The sequence below is a fragment of the Rhinolophus ferrumequinum genome, chromosome 26, assembly GCF_004115265.2.
Source record: "Rhinolophus ferrumequinum isolate MPI-CBG mRhiFer1 chromosome 26, mRhiFer1_v1.p, whole genome shotgun sequence".
NCBI classification, from domain to species: Eukaryota; Metazoa; Chordata; class Mammalia; order Chiroptera; family Rhinolophidae; genus Rhinolophus; species Rhinolophus ferrumequinum.
This window is the reverse complement of record NC_046309.1, coordinates 2910997-2937165: the sequence shown is the minus strand read 5'-3', so window position 1 is coordinate 2937165 and position 26169 is coordinate 2910997. Positions and strand designations below refer to the sequence as shown.

The 26169-nt window shown below is 39.9% G+C and overlaps 1 protein-coding gene across 2 annotated transcripts in view; it reads right to left on the bottom strand.

Moving 5' to 3' along the window:
• The window catches only part of XRCC2 (X-ray repair cross complementing 2), a 90686-nt gene that overhangs the window by 35527 nt on the left and 28990 nt on the right, over positions 1-26169 (bottom strand). For both annotated transcript variants that reach the window (XR_004422190.1, XR_004422191.1), the window contains exons 3-4: positions 19885-19983; positions 17624-17724 (exon numbers count right to left, since the gene is read on the bottom strand). The gene's annotated coding sequence lies outside the window, so the exon portion shown is untranslated. The remainder of the gene's footprint in view (positions 1-17623; positions 17725-19884; positions 19984-26169) is intronic.

Here is a 26169-nt window from a genome sequence, read left to right as displayed (position 1 = left end):
CATTAGTGTACAGTGTTTTCATTGGTTTTGCTACAAAACACAGGTTAAACCAATATAGTCACTAGAAAAACAAAATGAGGTAGAATTACTGAACTGGGGGGGCAGGGGAATAAAGAAAATTAGACCAATGTAGCAAAAGGCAGAAGGGGGAACAAAAGCGAAACTATAAAAAGGCAAATAGAAAACATGAAGATATTAAAAATTAGACCAGCCATATCAAGGATCATTAAAAATTCTAATAGATTAAATTATATTAAAATACAAAGAATCTCAGATTGCATTTAAAAAGTTATAAGCTTTTTTACAACATGTACATCTAAATAGAAAACATGAAGATATTAAAAATCAGACCAGCCATACCAAGGATCATTAAAAATTTAAATAGACTAAGTAAAAAAATGAAATAGACTAAATTCTATTAAGATACAAAGAATCTTAGATTGCATTTTAAAAAGTTATATGCTTTTCTACAAGAAGTACATCCCAAACAAAATTACACAGGAGGGCTGAAAATACAGGTTTGGATAAAGAAAGTAGGACTTGCAATAGTCAATGCAGAAAGCATTAATGAGAATAAAATAGATATTTATATTAATAAAAGATATTCATTACGAAGATATAATAATGACTATAAATTGAGCAACATAGCTTTTAAATCATAAAGCAAAAACTGTTAGAAATATTAAAATTTGACAAGGCAATGACTAGTAGAGACACTAAATATTTAAAAAGAATTAAAAGATCAAGTAAATTTAAAAATCTATTGTAACTTTTTGTACCAATAAATTTGAAAATATAAACATGACTGATTGGACATTTTTTTAGGAAAACATGAATAAAGCAATACATATTTAAAAAAAATTGAAAATGTATTCACAGATTTATCTCCCCACAATACTTAAAGCCACCTTCATGTTACAATGGGTAAATTCTATCAAATCTTCCAAAAAATTACAGATAGCATAATTTTTTTTTTAAAGTTTATTGGGGTGACAATTGTTAGTAAAATTACATAGATTTCAGGTGTACAATTCTGTATCACATCATCTGTAAATCACATTGTGTGCTCACCACCCAGAGTCAGTTCTCCTTCTATCACCGTATATTTGATCCCCTTTACCCTTGTCTCCTACTCCCCTCCCCCGCATAATTTTTTTGTTATTCAACTGTTCCAGAAAATAGAAAAAAGCCAGAAAGAATTTCAATTCATTCTACAAGGCTAGCGTAACTTTGATCACAAAATTAGGCAAAGACACAAAAAGGAAACTATATAAACATGGATGCAAAACACCAAATAAAATGTTAACAAATCAAACCCAGCAATCAATGAAAAGATTAGTATGCAGGGAGACCTAAAATTGTGAAATCTACTGCCATTGTAATCAACTATATTAATAGAGAAGAGCAGAAAAACAAAAATATTTCAACAGAGGCACGAACCAGCCCTGAAAAACAATAACCTAGGAATAGACAACACTCCTTCACTTTGATGCAGAAGTCAATATAAGTGTCTATCCAGTGGGAGACACCATACATGAAATTAAAAGATGAGCACCTAGGAAAAGCATATAGAGATAAAGATAATAAGAGCCAACAGTAATGCAGGGGTTATCATCCGCCAGGAATTAGGCTAAGCATTTGATATGAATTGTCCAATTACGATTGACAGGTATTATTTTATTCCATTTTACAGGTGGGGAAACTGAGGCTTAAAAAGGACACATATAGGCGAATGGGGCATTTGTTATGGCATTTGTTGTTTTGGGTTGTTCAGGCCCTCCCACTCTCTGGCCCCATAACTCTGTAGATATGTACACCAAGTCAACTAATTAGTTTTTTTGGCTTTGGAGCTAGAAGAGAACAGACCCTACTTTGGGGTTTAGACAGCCTGAAGACAGTGTAAATGAGATTTCCTGTGGCCATCAATGTTTCTGCTGCATAAAGAAAATCTAACTTCTAAACTGAATCATGGCAAACAGAGATAAACAGAGGTGAAAGATAAATGCAGAAAAGCTTTGACCTAACTGTTTGGGTCCCTGAATCCATTTGTACCCGAGTTTCAAGCTACTCCTGGACTTCCAATTTTGGGAGTCGGTAAGTTCCCTCTTTTCTTAAACTAATTTGGGCGGGTTCCCTGACCCTTGGGATCCAATGTCCATAGTACGTAAAGACTACACCTACTATTTAAGGAGAAAAAAGACAAATCAATAGTGCAATGGACAAAGTATGTGATTAGAAGCTCAATAATATCAATGTGGGTTCCTTCTGGAACTCCAGTTTGGGGGGCCCACACCTCCCTGTGGTAGAGGACCAATTACTATTTTTATCTGCTCCGCCTGAGGTCTCTCCACTGCTAAGGACCACACAGGACGTCGCTCGTTAGTGTCCAAAGACAACTGGGTGTGCAAATCGTTTATCTTGCGATCACTTCGGCCTTATTACATGGACCTCTTATTTGGCTCTATGAAATAATCTCCCTTAAATATTGTTAGAAAAGGTGAAGAATTAGTAACGGTATATTGTTTCTGAAATATGAAGGAACTGAGAAAAGGTTTCCGCCGTCCGGGCTTCTGGGAGCACTGTGGAGGCCTGGGGGCTGAAGTGTGCCGCCCAGGAGGGATGTTGCTCGTTAACTGGCTCCTTCCAGAGAAGTCTTCAATGGCCCTCCTCCTTGGCTCGCCGTGGAGCCCAAAATGACACTGGCCGCTCGAGGATGGCTCAGTGCATGGCTTCTTTGGAACAGAATCAACTGCAGAGTTTTCTTTTATTTCATCTCTACAAATTGGTTGTGGGATAATGCTTCTTTGGTGTTGGAAGGAAAAAAAAAAAATCCCTGGATGAGATATGTAGAGCACAGAAAGGAATGCCACCACTGTGTATGTGGCATGGATGGGGACCTGCGACAATTCAGTACAAAAGTTTACTGAAAACCTCCTCTGTGCTCAGCATTGTGAAGGATTCAAAATGAGAAGAAAACATTCTTGCTCTCAGAAAGCTTTCAGTCTAGCTCGGGAGAGAAGACGGGACAGGGAAGCAATGGTGGCCGTCTCTGACTCACCAAAAGAGAGAGAGAGACAGGGAGAGATTGAGGTTGAGGACGGCGGGGGGAGGCAATCGAAAGAACTGCTCTGAAGCGGACATGTCTAAAGTGTATTCTGGACACCTGTTCCTTTGGAAGAGGTAGGAGGAAGTCTGAGATGAGTGCAGATGTATACACATCTGAAGGATGCTGACACCAGCCTGAATTTAATACAGATTCACTTTGTCTCCAAACATAACGTGTTGGACTAGAAGCGATGACAATCTAATTGCACGGAATACCCATAATGCCCGGTGCTGCGACCGGGAACCAGGGCTCCTCAGAAAAGTGTTACTTCAGGCACACGGCAAAACAATGTCAAAGACTAAGAGACACACGACCAAAGCGTTCAGAACAAGTTTGAAAAGGCACCACTGATTAAATCTGGGATAACTTTAGCATTAAAAAAAACTAGGACTGCAATGGACTGAAACACATCAAACACAGAAATCCATGATACTCAGAATTGTTTTTTGGTTGTTACCTTATGGGGTGGCTTAGGGAATCAACTCATTAATCTGATATAAAAATAAAGGGAAGGAATCAAGTATTTATCCCACCTTTCCAAACATAAGGGGGAAATTCCCCTCTGTATAAGAATCATGGCTAACACATGTCAAAGGAATGAAAATATCAGAATGCCACCATTTAGAACCCTAATGAAATAACCATTGTAGGCAATGATTATCAAAGTCTGCTAAAACTACCAGGTAAAACGTTAATGGCAAGCTTTATCACGGATGGTTCAGATTGACCATATTTGAATTCACTTAACAATTTTAGCATCACTAAAACTGGACATTTAGACATTCTGTGCCTCCTAAGAAACAAAAGAAAGTTCACAGCACCATGTATAAAGTTAGCCCAAACCTAATTCTCATGAAGCTTCCAGATTTTACTATGGTTTGCAGAAAACATGGGAGCTGGCCCAGCAACACGTAAAAGGACACCATGAGAACATAATCTGCCGACTTTAGGATGTAAAATTCTAAGAACAAATGATCACACAGTCATTCAGTCACAACTAAATACAGTGTGTGACCTTGACTAGACGCAGATTCAAATGTACCCAGAAGGCAGTTTTGAGGCATTGTGGAAATGTGAACATGCCTAGATATTGGGTGGCATTAAGGAATTATTACTTGTTTTGTTGGGTGTAATAATAGTTGTGTGGTTGTATTTTTAAAATCTTTAACTGTGTTAGAATTCTACACTAAAGCACTTGTAAGTGACCTGATTCGTCTGAGATTTGCTTTAAAATGCTCCAGTAAGAGGGAAAAAACGGAGGTAGGGATGGATATATGGGAGCTTATTATACTATTCTACTTTTGTGAGTTTTCTAGAATTTCCGTAATAGAACTTCAAAAAAAAAAATCCTGCTTCCCTTTCTCCTGTAAGAAGTATCTTCTGCTCCAGAGAGGGCTGGGACATGCCGTTCACTCTCCATCTCAAAGCATCTTTGAAGGAAAAGGAAGCCACGCCGCTCAGCAGTTTTCCAAAATAAAGACATGCCACCTATCCCAACACACGCCACACGCGAGCAGGAATTCTGCTTGCTCAAGCACGTCCGTGGGGCCTGGGACACTGCGGGTTAACAGCCTGCCCCTGGCAGCTGAGCAGGCCCCACAGCTGCCAGCAATTAGGGAGCTGGCAGTCCCTTAGGAAAGTCCTGCAGCCTGATTAGGACTAATTGCTAGCCGGCATCGAAGTTCCCCGATCGATAGAAATGGAAATCCATTAGGGAAAGCTGCGCAGGGGCAGACGGACGGCCTCAGGAGAGTACGATGTGCAAGCCTGTTTACTGGTACTTACTGAGTGCCCCACGTGCACCCAGCCTGCCACGGTCACTTGGAAATTACACTGTGAAACGCTCACGGTCTCCTGTGGACCCCAAAAGAGTCTTCTTTCCCCTCCAAGTTTGGTCTATAACTGAAAGAAACCTGTTTCTGCCAAGAGCAGAATTACGACAGCTGTTTCTTGGAGATACAACCAGTGTGTCACAGGGCACGACGGCCTGGGACACCCCTTCAGAGGGGCAGCTGTGCAGCTTTGGTGCTCCAGCTGCACTCTGGAGTTTGGGCAGCTGGTCTGCAGCAGGCAGCCTCGGTTCAGGGACTCACTGGCAGCCACTGAAGAAACTTACTTGACACCCTTGCCAGTTTGAAATTTGTGACCAGACACTAGAGACAGTGGCAGTTTTCACGGAAACGATTTCCACCGACTGCATGTTAGGTTCTGGAAATACGAAGCGGCCTGATAATCTGGTCCTTATCCTCAAGGAACCCTAGAGTCTATGCAAGTTCAAAAACAAAAGAGAGATTACAGGAGGTCTCCTTAAACTACTTACGGAAACAAAATACGGAGGACTTTTAACCCGGCCACCACCATCAAATTACACTTTCTCATCTAACTGAATTTTTTGTTAGAATGAAACACACACACGGAGTTTTCTGTTTTAACCTGTAAGTATGGGTTGTATTATTTGAGAAAATCCATGTGGGAGCTCACTTTCGGTATGTTTTACAAGCAGGATCCCATCACAGAGAAAGTTCCTCCACAGAGATTGCACATAAAGATTAGATTGACTCAAGCTGTGAATTGGTTTCTCCAGAAATCACATGCATCTTTCTAAGAGTTTATGAGACTCAGACAAGGGAAAACCACAATCTTATTTTGCAATTTTGTGCAGAGGCAAATTCTGGTCCCTCGTCTCAAAGATAAAGTAAAACTGTTGTAAAGTGAAAAACAGGATTACGATGCGTTCTGAACTTTTTACCTCAAATATAATCCAGAGCAACTTTTTTTTTTTCAGAGCAACTTTTCAAAGTACTGAAGAGTTTTCATTTGCTTTAAAATCAGGTGCATTATTTATATGACCCGTTTATAAAAGAAAGTCAGGCATCTCATGAAGACACTGTGTATATGTGAGAGTAATAATTAGACTACATTTCTGTTCAAATATTCTAAGATTCTGATTTTCCCAAAGTCGTACTACACTGCTGTTCTGCTGAGATTTGAGATGATTTTGAAATGCCATAACCACATTATAAAGAAATCCCTCAACTTCCCAGGTGGCTTTGCTTTTTGGGCAGGTGCTGCAGAGGGGAGAGAACAGACCCAGTTGGGATGAGTTGGATTATATTGCACAGTTGGGTCTCTACGACTACTGGTTCTCAAGACACTTTGTGTTCAGAAGCCCGTTGGGTAGGACTGAATTCTTACTGTTATTCTGTGTTGCTGTTGAACCGGGATGAGGTCAGGTAGGAACCTGAAGGTGACAGATGAATGTCAGTGACTTGGCTCAGGAAAGCCATCAAGAGAACAGAAATTGCAAATTTCAAGAGAACAGAACTTGCAAACAGACTGGCAAATTTCCCTTTTTTCTTAAGTACTATTTTTTTTTCCAGGGTGTTTTCACAAAATAGCCCTATTATAGGGTAAGGAGACGGGTTTTATGAACTTCAAAGGAAAACAAATCTCACTGTTCTCTGCTCAGAGTCCATTCTTTGTCATGTGACGCAAAGGAAGACAAGCTTTACTAATTGCGTTGGCCAGTAAAGCAGGAAGAAGGGAAAGAAGGTGATTTTCCCTAGATTACACAGTTTGTTAAATCAGAGCTGGTCCTGGAATCGGATCCTCTCAGTTTTGGATCCAATGCTCTTCCTTTACTATTCTTTTGACCTTGCTGGGTTTTTTCCTTCACTAAAGCAGCCTCTTTATTCTTAACTTCCTTTCCTTTCATTCCCTATTTATCCTTTTTCTCAGTTGGATGATTTCGATTTCTTCCCCTCTATTTTCTCCTCTTTTCTCTTTAATTACAGAAATTTCTGTAATCCAGGAATAGTTGAGCTACCAGGAAATCGGGATGTGAGGAGGCCTGGCCAGAGGTGTCAACAAAAGGTTCAGATGTTGAGGACTTTGCTGCCCGGAAACCCCAGGACAGACTTACTGTTCAGCAAGTAGAATCCTACTCTAGTGACTAGAGCACCAAACGCGAGGTATTTCATCATATGCTTAAGTTTTATGAATTTAGGAACGAAGAACCCTAACATAAAAATCCAGATCCTAAAAAGTCTTGATCGTAAACGTTCACTGTCTATTTTCACATAAATTTTAAAGAAGTCCTCGTACTTCAGGAGCTCTGGAAACCTAACTTAGGCTGAAGTGGAGAACTTGAAAGACAGGTGACCTTAGCAGCACCTCACTTTTCTCAGAGCTGGGCTTGTGGGCTGCTTAGTATTCCGCTTTCATTCCATCGTCCTTATTTGAACTCTTGTCATTGTACCTAAGAATCCTGAAATCTTCCTTATTAAAGCCATGCTTTTGTTTCACAGTGAATAGGACTCTAGACGGAAAACCACTGAACCCACTATATAAAGTTAAGTGATAGCAATAGACTCACAAGTTAATGGGAAACAAAAGATTAAAAGAAGGGGACTTAAGCAGCAGAGCAGAGAACTTGGAAAAAGCCCGAGTGCTCTCGGATGAATACAAAGAGGATCGACTGTTCTAGGAAAGGAAACTTCAAGATGAAAAGCCTGAAATCCTGGCAAAACACTCTTTTTTTTCCTTCACATTTAAGTAAAGCAGAATACTGCTAAAAAAAAAAAATTAGGTAATATCTTTCTAATCTGTTTAAACAGTCCCAAATGGTCTATTTATTTTATTATTTTATTTTTTTCAATTTTATTCATTTGAAGAGCTTTATAGAGTGGTCTTGTTCCTGATCTTCTGGGAAAAGCTTTCAGCTTTTCACCACTGAGTCTGAGGTTAGCTGTAGGCTTGGCATACGTGCCTTTATTATATTGAGGTACATTCCCTCTATACCCACTTCGTTGAGAGTTTTTATCATAAACAGATGTTGTATTTTGTCAAATGCTTTTTTTGCACCTATTGAGATAATTATATGATTTTTATCCTTCAGCGTTAATGTGATCACGTAGTCTGATTTGCAGATTTGAACCATCCTTGCACCCCTGGAATAAATCCCATTGGATTATAGTATATGATCCCTTTAATGTACTGAGAATTTGGTTTGCTAATACTGTGGTAAAGATTTTTGTATCTGTTTTCATCAGGGAGATTGGCCTACAATTTTCTTTTCTTGTAGTGTCCTTGTCTGGTTTTGGTATCAGAGTAATAAAATTAGTTTGTGTTCTTCCTCTTCTATTTTTCTTTTCCCTTGGAAGAAGGATTGGTATTAATTCTTCTTTAAATTAACTCTTCTTTAGAACCATTTGGTTACTTTTTATGATTTTTATTTCCCCATTGATATTCTCCATTTGATTAGACAGTGACATCGTAAGCTTCCTTAATTCTTTAAGCATTTTTTATTTTCAGTTCTTTGACTATATTTATAATCGTTGATTTGTTTTGCGAAGTCCAGCCTCTGGTCTCTCTCATAGGCAGCTTCTGTTGCCTGTTCTTTTCTCATGTACATGGGCCATACTTTCCTGTTTCTTTGCATACTGGCAATATTTTGTTAAAAATTTTGACATTTTCGATCATATAATAACTCTAGGGCTCATTCTTTCTCCTCCACTCCTCCAGGCCTGTTGTTTCTGCTTATTTTCTTAGTGCTTTGACTGGACTGTTTTACTAAAATCTATTACCCTCCATAGGAGGCAGCCTCTGACAGCTGCTCATCAGAGGCACGGCCTTAGGCACACACAGTCAGCTCTGCTTTGCTGATCTCTCTGTTAAGCTCTCTGCCACGCTGGTATCATACCCAGCTGTTAGTGTTTGGTAACTGCTGGCAAATTGCTCTACTGTTTTCAATAATGCCCCGGGACGTACATTTTGCCACAATCTGATCCAATTAAATTCAGGCTCCTTTGCAGGAGCACTCTTTGAGTTTTGTTTTGATCCCAGCAGGGCACTTCTTAGCCGACTCATTCCCTGGTTTACTTCTAGCAGGTTCATACCCTAGCTTGTTGCTCTACTGAATCTACCAGCCCCCTTGTAGTTGCTTACCACCAAGGCTTCCGTTATTTCTAGGAGCACCTTTAGGCTTGGACTTCCTCACAGTCTGTTCCAAATGAAATCACATCCTTCGTTGCTCTGTTCTATACTTGCCTCTGTACCTCTTGTGGACGAAAAAGGGAGTATACACCAGTTCAGTGACAGAAAGTAACCTCACAGGGTGACCTGATCATAGATCCCTAAGGGAAGGTCATGGTGGGTAGTCACGCCCCAGGCATCTAACTTCTTTAGTAACTAAAAGGCTTACTTTGCCTTAAGTAAGCCCTGTCCTTTGTTCTTGTGTATCTAGGTTAACAAACCTCTGAAATGCCAGAAGTAATCCTCTTCTCCAGACACTCAAAGGTGTAACCACCCTCAAGGGACCACATAATGTTGTTAGCTACTGTGTTTCCCTGAAAATAAGACCTAGCCAGAAAATCAGCTCTAATGTGTCTTTTGGAACAAAAATTAATATAAGACCCAGTATTATATTATAAATGATCTATTATATTATATTATACCGGGTCTTATATTATAGTAAAATAATATACTGATATATAGTAATATAGTAATAATATAGTAATATAATATAAAACCTGGTATTATATTATATTATACCCGGTCTTATATTACAGTAAAATAAGACCAGGTCTTATATTAATTTTTGCTCCAAAAGACACATTAGAGCTGATTATCCAGTTAGGTCTTATTTTCGGGGAACACGGTACCCTGTCCCTTGCTTTTCCCACCTTCATGTAATAGTTCCCTCAATTCCAAATGTATAAAAGAAACTAAAACTGTCCTTCTCCGGAGCACTGAAGAGCGTGCTTCCTGGCAATGTCATCAGTTTGGCTCCAATAAACGCATCCAAATTCTCTACAGGTTTGGACGTCTCTATGTTGACACACTGCTTTCCTCAGAGGGCCAGAGGCAGCTTCTCCCGCTGTGACATCCCTGCTTTATAAGCACAGTACTGGTTGGGGGCAGAAGCCTCTGGTTTCTCGGCTTGCCTTTCCTGGCATAAACACTCTGCCCTGTGGAGGAGCTGGGGGGAGGGCCGTTGGCACCCCGTGTTCACGGCCTGCTGCGCCTGGGGGCAGAGCTTCCACCCTGAGTGAGGATGAATGACCCAGATATCTCGGCTGCTTTTGCCAGCAATCAAGGTTCTTAAACATATATTTGGGAGGAAATGGGAAGTGCTGGTGGCTTGTCCTTCCCAGGAAAATACTGCAGCCCACCACTGGGAGCTGGGGCAAGAAAACCCTAGATTCTTGTCTGGATCTGCCCAGTGTGGAGCTTCACACTGAGCTAGGCCAGAAGGGGAACAAAAGGTCATGCTTCAAATGCCAGACGCTCCCTGTTCTCTCACGGAGACTTAGTAGATTCTTGAATCAATGTTTCTTCATTTGTTGTATGCCCTTAACACGTTTCCAGAGACTTCACACAGTTGGTTTTTTTTAAAGTAATTTTTACCAGTTATAGTGGCTTTGCCCAGGAGAGGGTCTGCAGAACTCCTAACACCACTATTCCAAAAACTATCTGAATGGATTAGATGCATTTTTAAATTTCACATTCTATTTAAGACAAATTGTATTTTAAGATTTGGAAGGGACTGCGAATGTCAGTAAGGCCAACGTCTCAATCAATGGGGACATACCTAAACATCCTTAATTCACGGTCCTTCAGTCTCTGCTTGGTCACAAACAACTCATGACTTCCTACACAGGCAGTGGGTCTGATGCTGCAAAGCTTCAATTAGCAGAGGTTCGTTTTGACCTGAAATGTGCCTGTGATTGGTAACAGTTTTGAAAGCACATAAATTACCCTTCTTGTATTAAAGTCCTTCAAATATTTGAGGCCAAGTATCAAATCTCTTTATTCTTTTCTTTTTAGAGTTAATTAATCTTCAGTCTTTCTTTAAATGGGGAAGTTTCGGAATCTGTAAACATCCTAGTCACATTTTTAATGTCTCTCTTAAAATTGGCCAAAATTAAATGGGAAAAATGTCAATGTGATCTGAATAATGCAGTGCACAAGACTATTATTTTCAGTACAGATGGGTAGGAAGTAAATGGATGGATGGATGATTAGATTAATACCTTCCAAAAATATATTTGCTCAAACTGCAGAAGGCAAAATAGAAAGACAGTGGACGTAATATTCAGAGCTGGAATTTGAGGAACCCTGCCCTCCAACAAATCTCACTTTATCAAACCCTTCAAAAACCGTTAGGTAAATTAAGTTTGCCTCTCCCTTACTTGAGGACCAGGTGTGAGGTGAGGCTGAGTAGGGCCAAGAAACCAAATCTGGCTTCAGTATCCACCCCTGGATTGGTACCAGTAGAAACGTGAAAGTAACCTCTTCGGGTGTGTGCTTCTGTAAAGTGTCTCAATCAGAACTCAGAACAGTATTTTGTGGAGCTAGCATAGGCACCTCTCTGGGGAAAACAAAAAGACATGCTTATGTCTAGTCCCGGGGCTTATATCTGAGGGGAAGCAGAGTTTGCCACCCCAAAATATGCCCTTGGGCTACTGATTATTTTAAGCTGGTTGTTTTTAAAAAAAGATTCAGGAAAAACCTTTGACCTTCCCCCTAAATGCCTAAAAGAATTTAGATGGAGGCCCTGCCTCAGGAAGGGAGCTGTCATCACAGGTAACTATAGTCTAATGTGAACTCAGTGTGACAGACACGGAGGAACCCAGCAAGGTCCCTTGGAGCAAAGCCCTCTGTGTCCCATTGTTAGAGACGGCCCAGCAAATATTCATTTACCAAACATTTGCTTTTCCATCTCCATGGGAATTGCCTTCCTCCCCTTTGAAGGCCCAAACGACTGTGCCCCTTCTACTTAGCTCAAGGTGGCAGAGATGCCTCAACTGTCCGATCGGTCCTTGGTCTCATATTCTTGGGGAACCCCCATATGTAGGCATGTAATACATTTGGTCATTTTCTCCTGTTGCTGTCTCAGCCAGAAGAATTTAGATGGGCAGAAGGAAAACCTATCAGAAGTAGATTGCCAGGTTCTTTCGGTAGGGCTTACGCTTCACTGGATCTATGATTACTAACTCCTTGTTATTCTTGGGTAAGTCACTTAATCTCTGAATTTCACCTTGTCAACTATTAAAAGAGGGGACTGTTCTCAGAAGGTTGCTGGGGAGGTTATAAAAAAACGCATATGAAGCACCTGGTAAGTGTTTGTGTCACCCGTCTTCCTTCACCACACATAGTGGTGACTGGAGAGAAAGGGAACAGAGCGCAGGAAGCCGTATATGAAACTAGGACAAGTGCCAGCTTGGACAAGGAACATCTGAAAGGGAGAAAAGAACGTGAGTGGCTGCAATTACAAGAGGTGGGTGACGTGACGGGACTGGATGAAGGAAGCACAGAAGGCACCACTAGGACACGCACAGCCACGTACAATCCCAGCCTTGCAAAGGCCCGGAAGTAGAGGTTGTATGATGCTTCTGTCACCAGTGACAGGTTCGTTATCAAGCCTATTTGAGGCTAAGACCAAGTGCTGTGTCCTAGACAGCCACTGGGTTTCAAAGTGGCAAAGAACAAAGATTTCCCTTTACCAACTAATATCTTCTGGTATTACTCTGCTCAGTGTGGCGATATCACCACAGGTAGTTCCACAGTACGAGTGGAAACCAATGACGTAGGAGGGCCACTGAGGAGAGTTTTCTAGGGGAGATTCCCCCTTCTTATTCAGATGCATTATTTCCCATGTCAGTGCAGGAAAGGGCTTAGCGTTTAATGTTTTCCCTTAATCAAGACAAAAGAAGGATCACAGTGTAAACCACTCACCAAGCTTTGTAGGCCTTAGGTAATCAGAGGAGTGCATAGGCAGACACAAAATTAAACCTGCATCTGGACTAGAAAGTTTTTATTTAGCCGAAGACTCCTTCGTGTTTTTCTTTCTTTTGGTTTTTCTTTACTATGTCGCATTACAACATATTTGGAGTTTACATTTGGAGCCAGAATTTTAAAGGGGCATCAAGGCGGTTTTTCCATTTGTATGTTTTTGGAGTATAGTGGGAGTCATTTTCCAAATGAAAAGCAGCAGATAAATAGTCCTCTTGTTACTATCCTCCAAGGATTCCAATTTCCCATATGAACAAAGCCATCCCGTGGGACAGAATTTCAGCTTGGTGTTTCGTCATTATAACTGCTATTAAATTCCACTATGGGTTCCAGGTAAATCCTCACCTAGCACGTAAAAGATCCAAGTTTTTTGGTTTGAATAATCTTACAACACAGTAAACTCAGGTCGGGGAGAACTAGACTCTTCACTTCCTAACCTTGCTCCATTTTCCCATCACAAATAGCTGATTATTGGAGAGGAAGGGGGCTGCGTCCTATTTTGTGTTGGTGAAGAAACAGGGATACCTGGTAGGGAGGAGCCATGATGGTCGTGTGGGCTGGGGAGCAAAGAAGGAGAAAAGAAAAAGGGTTTCAAGAATCGGGTACATTCCAGGGCGCACCGAGAGCTCTGAAAGTCCCAGATGCTCTAAGGCAATGATTATCAGAGTGCAGCCCAGACAAAATTCTACCACCTGGGAAATACAGACTCTCAGGCCTCGCTCCAGACACGCAGCATCAAAACCTGCATTTTAACAAAACACCCTGGTAGTTTGTATGCACGTGAACGTTTGAGAAGCACTGGTAAAAACACCAAGAGTTTTACCCTTTTATGCCATGAATGCACTGCCTTATTTAGGATCTTATGATCCAGTCACCCTAAAATGTACTTGGACTTAGGAAGTACTTGGAACAGGGTTGATCCCATAGGAGAAAGTGGTCCCTGATGCTGTCCCTGTGTTAGCTGACAGCTTACCCGAATGACTCCGTCAAGGAATATGTAATAAACTCGCGTGAGGAAGGCACGAAGACCTGTACCATGGAGGATACATATTCTTTCTTTTTTTTTTAAAAAGCAATACAATGAGGTTTAATGAATTGTGTGACAACAAAATTCTAAAAGCTATGGATTGGTAAGACCAAACATATACCTTTAAAGAAAATTTTGGGTTTTTTTTCAATCTCTTAGTTATCCCTTCAAGAGAGCCAACAACTAGGAAAACGGCTTGGCCTTCAAGAGATCCAAACAAGAAGACGTTGGCCACTGAGGCCACGATGACTAAGCTTTGACACCTTATTTATTTGTCTACTTATCTTTTCCCTTTGTATTTTCCATTTGAAAAAATGCTCATCACATTACATCCATAAAGTTCTACGTAACTAGTTAATAATTAAAATTTTATCACTGCTTATTAATATGACATATTTTTGTTTAGAAGGGTTACTTGACTATCAGGGGGAGAAAAGATCTGGATCTACTCTTGACCAAGACTTTCACAACTGTTTTAAGACCCAGCTCAAATGCCACTTTCCTCCTTAAGCCTTTCTTGACTTCTCTAACTAGACTAACTCTCCTCCCTCAGCACCATTTTGGCACTTTACCCCTCCCCCCCACCTCCCTCCCCACGCCGGTGCCCGAATAGACATTCGTTACAAAACCTTCACTTTTGTGACTGAGAGACCGGCTACCATTAAAATAAGTAATAATCCCGATGTCACCCTGTTAGACTCTAATATTCCCACGTATGAGACCATTTTACGCTACGGCTAGCTGCAGTGAGAAACAGGCATGTTGCTGTAATAAATGTTACATTCAACCAAATGTAAAATGCTTGTCATTATATGGAATTAGAGTTGTTCTTTGCCTGTGCACATCTTGCTCTTCATTAGATGAATCAAATTTAAACACTACATGGACATTTCAAGAACAGTTTCAGAAGTCCTCTGCTACATAAATACAACTTCAATTTTAAGCATAGTGCAGTATAAAGAAAACAATAGTGGGTGTGGATAGCTGAAATATGCTTAGAGCAGATTAGACTCATTATTTCAAGATTATCCAGAGAAGTAAACTGTATCACTTGCCAATGAATGTGACTGTCTTTTTGAAAAGTCAGGCTACAGTACCTTTTCTACCTATGTTGGCTAAGAGTAATTTGTTCCTCTATGAACCGACCAACAGCTATTGATTACTGAATGGTCACCACGTAACAAACACTATGAAGGATATGAAAGTATAGGAGGTAAAAGTGGTTCTCCAGGAATTCACAGTCTCGACTGGGAGAAAGACATGCACATAAAAATAACAGTCAAGAGAGTGGATGAGTCTCAAATGAGAGACACAGACAGGAGTGCAGAAGTTAACCGTGGGCTCCACAGAGCACGTAGGATCGAGCTGGGTGCTGCAGCTCAGTCCAAGCTTAACAATGTGATGGAATCAGCAGCTGTCTTGAGTGAAATATTCTCCCTCAGACACAGTCTCACGGTGCTTTCCCCAAAAGAAACCCAGAGATCGGATTTGAAATTTGTTCGTCTTACTAGGGTATTCACCACCCAGTAAAGAAAAACGGCCATCGCTGGACAACTTAGCTAATGCTGCAGGAAGGGTTGTCTATTTCTCTGGCAAAATGCTAATAATGTATCAGCTTCATTTCGTTATCCTCATGCTTTTTTCCCCTCCTGCTTTGGCCAAGCAGAATTCCATCTGAAAACAGTAACATGAAATTATGCAGCAACATCCCGCTTTCATTGTGTGTTCCCGTGCCCTCCAGTCCCTTGCTCTTCACACACGGCGCTTAATAAACGCCGTTGGCAGATGGGTTAACTAAAAAAATGATTCTGGCAGAGCGCTCTAGCCCATCTTTTCTAGGTTTCAAGCAGAGAAAGTACTCAAAATGGAAGAAGAAAGAGGAAAAAGAAAGGCTGGGATTTGATTACAAGTCGGCTTACTTTTAGTAGTAGTAGTGTATGTTTTTATTTATTAATCAACCTAACCTGCTTGGAGGCGCAGGTAAAAATAAGGGGTGTCCCACAATGCCAAAGAACAATTTTCAAAAGGTTAAAAACATGATTTCATACAAATACAAAATGAAAGTGTGGCCAAATATTTTATTTCACTCATTAGTGAATGAGGAAAATGGCAAAAGACTGGGTTCTAATGAGAAGTTGAAGAGCTAGGTGTTTATAACTACTTAATAAAGCAGTGTTAGGACACGATTAGTCAGTTAGGTATAAAACCAGTCAGTGTCCCACAGGGCCATAAGCCACCACCTCTGGGGTTTGCTTTCTCACTGGACAGAAAGTATTTGCCTCTCTAACTGAACAAGAACCTAAAAATGAACCTCTCTCCTACTGAGCCTTCAAATACCCCAGTCAATGGATAGTCCAGAAACGGCGCAAGGCCGGCGGTACATGGAAGGAAACCCAGTAATCTCTTGTTCTATCCTAAGTTTTGAAATAATTTTTCTGACACTCAGATGAGGCTTTCAAAATGTGATGGCAGAGGCCCGACATCACACTAGAAGTTTGCGGATCTTTATAATGCAGAGGACACGGTCCCGAGTATAAAAGAACATTGTCAGAGCAGGTATTCATTCTGTAGTTGGAGAAAACATGACTGGATTTACGTAATGACAAGACTCAGAGAAGGAGGGAACAACTGTCCCAGTGAGTAGTAATGAGCACGAGGTCATGGCAACCTCCGTGATCTGGAACCCAGTTGAGAACCAACCTAGATATCCATTTACAGGGTATTTAATTCCAATTTTAGACTTAATTCTAACACTCGTGCTCACCTGGGGAAGGCTGGGTACACAATCACACATCAGCAGAGAGAGACCATTAGAGCAATACGTGATCCAGAAGCACCTACGCTGTTTACAATAGACCACTATAAACCTCTGAAGGCTATAAATTATCTTCGTCTAACTTATTTTCAAAAATCTTAAGTTGTCCTTCAATAATCTCTGCTCAAGAAAATATGCAAATATATAATACAAAAACACATCTATGGAAAATATTTTCAAATCTAAAAGCATTGTTATTTAAAGAGCTAACAAATCAATTCGACCCCTTGTGTTGAATATGTACTATTTGCCAGATCCCTTCTTTGGCCCTGAGTTGTACTAATGGGAATAAGATATTGTTCCTGCTTTCCAAAACCTTGTATTAGGTTGGTACAAAAGTAATTGCAATTTAAAAGGTTAAAAATAATTTCAAAACCTGCAATCACTTTTGCACCAACCTAATAATATATTAGGGGAAGTAGCTTTGAGAACATTGACTACAAAAAAGCGGGAATGATGTGTCAGCACACAGGTGGGGACACACCAAGAAGGGCAAGTATTCAGACACGACAGAGCAAGTCGGGGAAAGACTTCATGGACAAAGGGCCTGGGAGAAGTCAATACTCATTTGACTCGAAAATTCTCCACAAGCAATGACTGTGAATAAATGAAGGCTGCTATGGTATTTCTCCTCAGAATGGCTCCAGTTATGTAGAAAAACATATCTGTTACCATAAGCAAACACAAGCGACACATTGAGATAAAAATATTCAGAAAAGCAGACCCATGCTGTGGACAAGCCACGGAAGAAATAGAAATGGCCAATGAACATCCAAAATTGTATTTGAGCCTACTAAAAAGCAAAGTAATACAAAGTGAAATGAGACACCATTTTGCATGGCAAAGCACAACAACGATTAAAGAAAGGTAAAATACTCACGATTAGCACGAGTATGAATGAGAGCCCTTGTAGAGTTACTGGGAACTGAAACTGGTACCACCTTTCCTTCAGAAACGCATTTCCGCTGTGAAGAAGTTATCCTATGAAAATAATTAGACAGTGGTATAAAGATTGTATCTACGTGAATGTCATCAAAACACTCAAAACAATTTTTAAAAGGAAAAAGCAAAGAAAGAAACATCCAACAACTGAGGATTTCTTGGATAAATTATGGAAATATCATGTGGCATTAAAAATTGTAATCACATAAAATTTAATGGTGTGAAAAAAATTACAAAATAGTAAGTGACAAAAAAACACGTTATAAAAAGCCTGTCAGTCAGTATGGTCCCAGTTTTGATTAAAAAAAAAAACCGAAAGAGAAAAAGGATCTTTGTTTTCCTGCTTCTTTCCAGATAACTTTGGGTCTCATTTAACACTGATGTAATTCTATGCCAATATATATACTTTTTTCTTATGAGAAACTCTGGACTCAACTCATGAAATACATTTTTTAAAGTATTATAAATATAACACTTAAGAAAAAATCCGAAAGGATATATACCGATAAAGTTAATATAACTTAATTTCCTTCATTTTGTAAAATGTCTGCAATAAACATATATGACTTTAAAATCAGAGTATCAAACATACAGTTATTTACAAATTGAAAAAATGGTCCTATTTTAAATAGCAACAACAATTCTAGGAAATTAGTCTAAAGAATTAATCATAGACATAGAGAAAAATGTTTCCATAAGCACTGCCTTAGGCGATGTTCCCCAGGAAAAGAACGAGGTGAAGGTTACATGCCAGTAATTTAGTAGTTGGGGGAGGGGGAGTCAGGAGAGCATCCACAGGGGCACACACCGTAACAGGCCGGCTGCCCCCACAGGTGTCTGCAGGCCGTTCCTACAGAGCCAGGCACCCCGGAGCGCTCCATGGTGGGGGTGGGAGGAGCAAGAGAAGACATCGTACGTGCTAGGGCGAGGCTAGTGGCTAGTGGCCCTTTCCCGCCCTCCTCAGTCAGGGTCAGCCCAAGCGCTGACCTCCACACTGCCAGGTTGCTCCCGGGCCTCTCCAGCAGTTACTGGGGAGGCCGGCGGGCAGGCACCGCACGCGGCCTTGCACGGTCAGTCAGCCCATGGGGCTGCACAGTTTGTAGGGCTATGGCTGCAGCTGTGAGCGGACTACAACCCCGTGGGGAACAGGAGCCACTGCTAGTGCCGCTCCAGTCCTGAAGGCAAGTGACCAAGGAGAGGGAGAGCGAGAGAGAGAGTGTGAGTGTGAGTGTGAGCGTGTGTGAGTGTGAGCATGTGTGTGTGTGTGTGAAACGGGCATGGACATGTGGGCTTCTGTGGGCACGAGACAGCATGGTACAGTCACCCCCTTGCATCACTTAGATCCCCTCAGACCCCCTACGACACCAACATCCACAGGCAGAAATGAAAGCGTAATCTTAGTGGGACCGGCCAGTCATCTCATGAAGCCAAGACAGTGTGTGCCACGGAGGCCGGCCTCCGTGTGTAACTGGAATCGGTGGTTCCCCCCCCCCCCCAGGATCCCACGCCGCTTGCCTGGATGGGCCCTGGCTGCTGCAAACGCTCATCGACAGCTCTCTGTGACGAGAGAGCATCACGAGATACCCCCACTGTATAAAAGCAAGTCTTCCCCTTCATTTTATACCTGTCACCCTCGGCAGAACTTATTATCGTACGCTGCTCCTGGAAACAGACTCTTTTGAGACCTCTCCCCACAGGCGCGCGCGTGCACACACACACACACACACACACACACACACACACATACACGAAGCAAGGTGGGGGCAGGGGTGGGGATCAATCTGAAATACTGGTGTCTGTGAGGATTCCTTTAATCAAAACCATAAACCCATGGCAGGGTTTCATGCTTTCCCCTCTCCTGCTCATTAAGAGCGACATATCTTATAGACTGGGTCAGTGGCGAGAAAACAGTTCTTTTAATGACCTCTCACACATCTTTGATGATTCAGAAAAATGTCTAACTTCTGAAGAATATCATGTGAGTAAAGAGGCACCAGTTCAAAATACTGAAGGCAGTGGAGGCTTACTTCACCCAGGCAATAAAATGGCCAGGGTTGGGGACCTTACCTATCCACCTACCCATCTTCCCACCCATCCATCCAGGAACGAAAACACTCAGGATTTGTAAATATCACCTTGGGAAATGCCATCTGTGACAAAGCGCATTTTCAGGGCTCTTGATGATGGGAAAGAACTCACTCAGCATGGCTGTGACTTGTCTGCATCGTGTCCTTTGCCTGGCTCCAAGGATGAGGCATGAAAACGTCCACGGTTACTTCTGACAGATGGACTTCTCCACTTCAAAGGAAAGAAACACATACGCTAGGTGAGTTAGTGTTTTATGTTAGACTTACAGTTTCACTGACTTTGAGATTGTTGGACTTTATCCATATTTACTTTTTTAACTGGGGCAAGTCTCCTTCCTAATGTGACTGATAACTAATTCTGCTCATTTATTCAGTCCTACTACCGTGTTTCCCAGAAAATAAGACCTAGCTGGACCATCAGCTCTAATGCGTCTCTTGGAGCAAACATTAATAGAAGACCGGGTATAATATAATATAATACAATATAATATAATACAGTACAATACCGGGTCTTACATGATATAAGACCGGTCTTCTATTAATGTTTGCTTCAAAAGATGCATTAGAGCTGATGGTCCCACTAGGTCTTATTTTCGGGGAAACACAGTATGTACGCATTATATTCAACTTAATTAACAGATCTCATTAAGAAATGGAGTTCCAGCGCATTTTACTGTTACCCATTATTTATCAATATTGGAAATAGCTAGGTTTTGAGCAGTTGTGTTCTACTTAACTATAATAATTACTCAATACTTAAAACTTTGAGGTCACAGGAGAAAACAGTTGCTAATTTAAATTTATATGCATATTTTTGTTGCAGACACGTGATTGGGCCAACAAAGTCAGTAAAGAGCTTTCAAACATAAAAAATATACTGGATTAAAATTCTAAAGGGGAGAGGAATGGGAATACAAATTTAGGAAACCAGTAATAATGTAAAAATTTTGACTATTAAATACAAGCTTTATTTTTAAAATCTATTTCTGACTTTAAAATTGTAGTAAAATACACATAAATAAAACTGACCATCTTAACGACTTTTAAGTGTGCACTTTAGGAGTGTGATGTACGTTCACACAGCTGTGCAGCCAACCTACAGAACTCTTCAAATTGCAAAACAGAAACTCTTTCCCCCTTAAACAAGTCCCCATGTCTCCCTCCGGCCAGCTCCTGGCAAAACAGAAACTCTTTCCCCCTTAAACAAGTCCCCATGTCTCCCTCCGGCCAGCTCCTGGCAACCACTATTCTATTCATACTTTCTACTTTCCCCATAAGAGGAATTACACAGTGTTAATGTAAGCTTCACTTTTATATTTAAAAAGATGGGTTGTAGGTATCAAATTGCTGTGATATATACATTTCATTAGCTATATTTAATACACGTTTTATTTTAAAATGTCAACATGTCAGAAATCAAACCTCTTGCCAATATCTACACTTATGAATTAAAGTTCTGAATGTCAATTCAGAAGATGTAAGGTGACATACAATTTTCCAAATTTCGTTTAGGGAGTATGTAAGTAGAAAAGAAGCCCAGTGATCCTAAGTCAGTCTTTTTGTTTTATCTGTAAGAGATGAAATGATTTGCACAGTCACAGACCTAGTTGGCTGGAATGCATCAGAGAGAATCGAAGACTCCTGACATCTGAGATCTCCCTCCAGTCACAGATTCTATTGTCGACACATTTTATACATTTCAATTTTAAACGCACTATTCACAGAATCTTATATGTAAATATTCTCGTATAGTCAAGAATCCTTTGTAATAAAAAGCAATACCCTGTATCTCTGGCATACGTTAGAGTTTTCTACAATGAACTTAAATAGAAGAACACGTAGTATTTGGTAATACAGTTAGTATTTTGTTTTAAGTAAGATAAAGCATATCACCCTATTAGTGGTTAGGACACTCAAATGAACATAGAGAGGCAGGAAAGGAATCAGAGGTCATTGAGTCATAAAAATACAGAAGAATAAACTAAAGCACAATAAAGGAAATTGCCCCCAAATAGCCTTCAGAAAATTCTGAACCATATTTGAAATGTACAGACATGAATTATGTAACTACCAATAAATATTTCCTAATCTTTTCAAAGAGATCCTTTAAGAAACTTCAAAATAAATTGATGGAATCTAACAATTTAAAACTCAAGTGCTGTTATTTCTACAAGATCTTGGATTATATGTTCATTTGTTCATGGGAAGAAAAATCACATTTTCATTTCTTTTATTTATATTAAAGAGGTCACTTCAATGTTAATTCAAATATCTATCCATTAAATGCAAAAATTTTAATGTAATATTAAAAATGAAATTTAAATGAAAGCGACGGAATGTCATATTAAGGTTCCCATGGCAACTCTCACTACACTTTTCAGCTTCTGAACTGTAATATGGTCATTTATTACAGGCTCATACAAAATACAATTTTACAAATATTTAAAGATGTATAGGTTAACTCATGTCAATTCAAGACTTCAGCTGCAATGTAATATATCAGGCTAAGAATACTCTAAATATTTAACCGATATTCTTAGACATATCTACATAAAACAAAAGCAAACTTCCGAAATCTGAATGACTTGTTAGCACACACATGAACCATACCATTTGCAGTTCCCATCATGGTTGAAACCTGAACCTCATGTTACTGTCATGCTAATACAGGTATGGTCAAGAACCTCTCTAGTTTAGCAAGTGTTTGAAATTGCAGATTACAAACTCTGCCAGATGTAAACACATGATTCAGACAAGTGAAAAGTCCAAGGACTGAGCTGTGCAGGAGGTGACCTTGCCGCTCACTGGTTCTGCTTTTTTCTGCAACCATCAGCAGTGTTTATTAATGTACTGAAAATTCAAAAGAGTAAACATCCTTTAACCAAGCAGTATCACTTTCTTTATCTAAAGGAAAGAACTGGACTACTACGAAGCTGTATGTATGAGGGGGAAAAAATATATATATATATAAAAATATATATATGTATTTGTCCAATAGGAGTGGAGGGGTGGTTTAAGTAAACTATGGTGTACAAAGCTTTGAAAATGTGGATGTCCACAGCACATTGTTAAGGAAACAAAACAAGCATAAAACAGTATGTACAGTAAGAGGGGAAAAATAGAAAGCAAAACAAAAACGTAAAACACTATCTCAAAAAATGTGTATAAATGTATAGAGGACAGTCTAGAATGAGGTACTCCAAATGTTAATGGTAGACATCTCAGGATGGTGGGATGATGGCTGACGTATTCCTTTAGTTTGTACAAAGAATGGCAATATAAATATATTTATATATCTCCCCTGATGCATGGAAGCAAGAATTTCTCAGGGCTATCCAGCAGAGTAAAGGTATACACGTGTTTAACTTTACAAAGCAATGCCTCATTAGTTGGGTACTTGGGGGGGCGGGGAGCGGGGTTCCACGGGCCCAGCACTGAGTTACTATTCTCTTTGTTCTACATCACCTTCGGTGCCCTTCATATTGTCCTCCTCTGAGGTTCCATCATCCAAGTCGAAATGATATCTTACTGAGACCTTAATTTGTATTTTCCAATTGCAATGAGACTCAACCTCATTTCATGTCTTCTGGCCACTCTTGTTTCTTCTGCGACATGCTCTGAATGTTTTGCCCATTTTTCTATTCATTTTTTCCTTACTGATTTGAGTGTACAACATATACACTCATACAAATAAGATATACACATTATACATATAATTTTATATGAAGTTTGTTTTGGATATTAAACAGTCACATGAACTACAAATATACTTTTAGTCTGTAGCTTATCTTTTCACTTTGTTTACAGTATCTTTTGACAAATAAAAATTCAAAGTTTTGATGTAATCAAATTTATTTTTTTCCATTATGATTGTTGCTTTTTGTGTCTGTTTGAAGTACTTCCCTACCCCAAAATCAAATATATTCTCATATGTAGTTTTTAATATGAGTTTTTAATTCCGTAGTTTTTAATGTTTTGCTTTTACATTTGTCTTTATGGATTTTTAAAATATATATATTACGATCCAGTTACATGTTTTTCTGTATCATCGTCCATACTTGCTGCAATGATTTGAATAGTCCATCCTCCCCATGATTTGCTACTTCTGACGTATGTGAAGCTCTACACGTGGGGGTTTGTGCCAGAGCTTTCCAGTCTGTTCTGTGTATCCCTGTACTAATAACACACAACCTTAATCACTCTGCATACAAACCTTTCCATGCAACAGGGCGAGCCTCCCTACATCAGTCTTCTCTGAGAACACAGGGCAGCCTTGCAGATCCGCCTTTGCAAGCGAATCTGCCACAATGGGTGGAGTTAGTTGACAGCCTCCAGCTTCATTTCACCTTCTGGATCTGCTGTAGCATTTGAGGGGAGGTCATGCTCTTCCCAGGCAGAGGAGGGGTACGACGGCCTGACGAATGTGGGCCCCTCTACAGATGATCTTTGCACTGGAGCTCCGGTTGGTCGGCCCAGGTGTTCTCACAGCTGTGCAGCCAGTCTGAGGTTCTCTGTGCTACCCCCTCCTTCCCCCGTCTCCAGCTGTCAGACCTGCATCAGAGTCTGAAAGCTTTCCCGGCCTAACCCTCCTCCCTCCCTTTTTCTTTCACATCTTACACTTCTAACCACATTTTAGCATCTGCCTCCTGGAAGATCTGAACTAATACAAAGGTCTTGGCTATCATTCATGGTTCCTTCCCCTACTAAATTTAAGAATCAGATTGTCAAGTTCCAATGTGAAGCAAAACAAAACTATTTTTTTTGGTATTTTTACCTTTTTCTGCATTGTTTGGTATGATGTGAACTTTTCCCCCTTTAATCTAGTTTATGTGACAAAGTAGACTGATTTTCTAATGTTAAACCAACCTGTGTTCCTGGGATAAATCCTATTTGGCCATGAAGGAGTATCCCGGTTATACTTTGTTGAAATTTTCACATACATGTTCATGAATAAGAATGGCGTGTAATTTCCCTTATAATGTCTCTGTCCAGTTTTAGCATCAAAGTGTTGGTAGCCTGATAAAAGGAATTGAAATCTCATTCTTTTTGTCTTTTCTCGGAAAGAGCTCACATAAAGCTCTTCCGTAAATGTTTGATACCGTGTTTCCCTGAAAATAAGACCTAGCGAGACAATCAGCTTTAATGCGTCTTTTGGAGCAAAAATTAATATAAGACCTGGTCTTATATTATTAAGACACGCTCTCATACTGCAGTAAAATAAGACCGGGTCTTATATTAATTTTTGCTCCAAAAGACGCATTAGAGCTGATTGTCCGGCTAGGTCCTATTTTCGGGGAAACACGGCAGAACCCATTAGTGAAGCCATCACAGCTTGTAGTTTCCTTAGGTCTTCACATTTCTGATAGTTTTCTTAATAGACTATTCAGGCTTTTAAAATGTCTTCCTGTGCTGGTTTTAATAAGCTCTATTCTCCTATTAATTGCCCGTTTTACCATTTTTCAAAAATTTGGGGCATAAAGTTATTCCTAATAACATAGTTTGAAGGTCAGCAGAATCTATGGTGGTGTCCCCTTTTCTGTCCTCATTGATCTCGCCAGGGGTTTATCAATTTTATTAGCCATTTCAAAGAACCAACAATTGGCTTTGTGGATCCAATTTTACATGTTTTCTATTTTATTAATTTACTCTTTTATCATTCAATTCTTTTATTTGGGGAAGGGGATTTAATTTGGTCCTCATTTTCTTTAAGTAAATGCTTATTTACCTCATGTTTTCAGCTTTTCCTTTTAACATAAAGGGTTTAAGGTTATAATTTTCCCGAGTATTGGTTTAACCATACTTCTTAAATTTGATATGAATTTCATTAGTGAGTTCAAACTATTTTGTATTTTCTATTGTGATATCTTTAATCCATGTTTTATTTTGAAGTTTATTCCTTACTTTTGAAACATATGCAGATTTTCTTTCTTTTTTCTTGTTACTGATTTCTGATTTAATTGTATTGTCACTGGAGAACTTACTCTGTGATTTCGATCCTTTAAATTTTGTTCACACAGCTTTATGGCCCAGTAAATGATCACTAAAAAATGTTACAAGGGGGGCGGCCGGTTAGCTCAGTTGGTTAGAGCGTGGTGCTAATAACACCAAGGTTACCGGTTCGATCCCCTCATGAGCCACTGTGAGCTGTGCCTTCCTTAAAAAAAAAAAAATGCTATAAGCATGCTAGAAAATCATGTATTCTGCACTGGATGGGTAGTGTGGTGCTTGTTGATCATGCTGTTCTATCTTCAGTATCCTTATTCATTTTACTTTTTCTACCAATTACTCAGGTATTAAATCTCCAATCATGATTCTGAAATTATCTGTTCCTCTTATACTTCTGTAAACTTTGTATTATCCTGGTGCTTTGAAATTTTACCTTTAGTAAAAAATACCT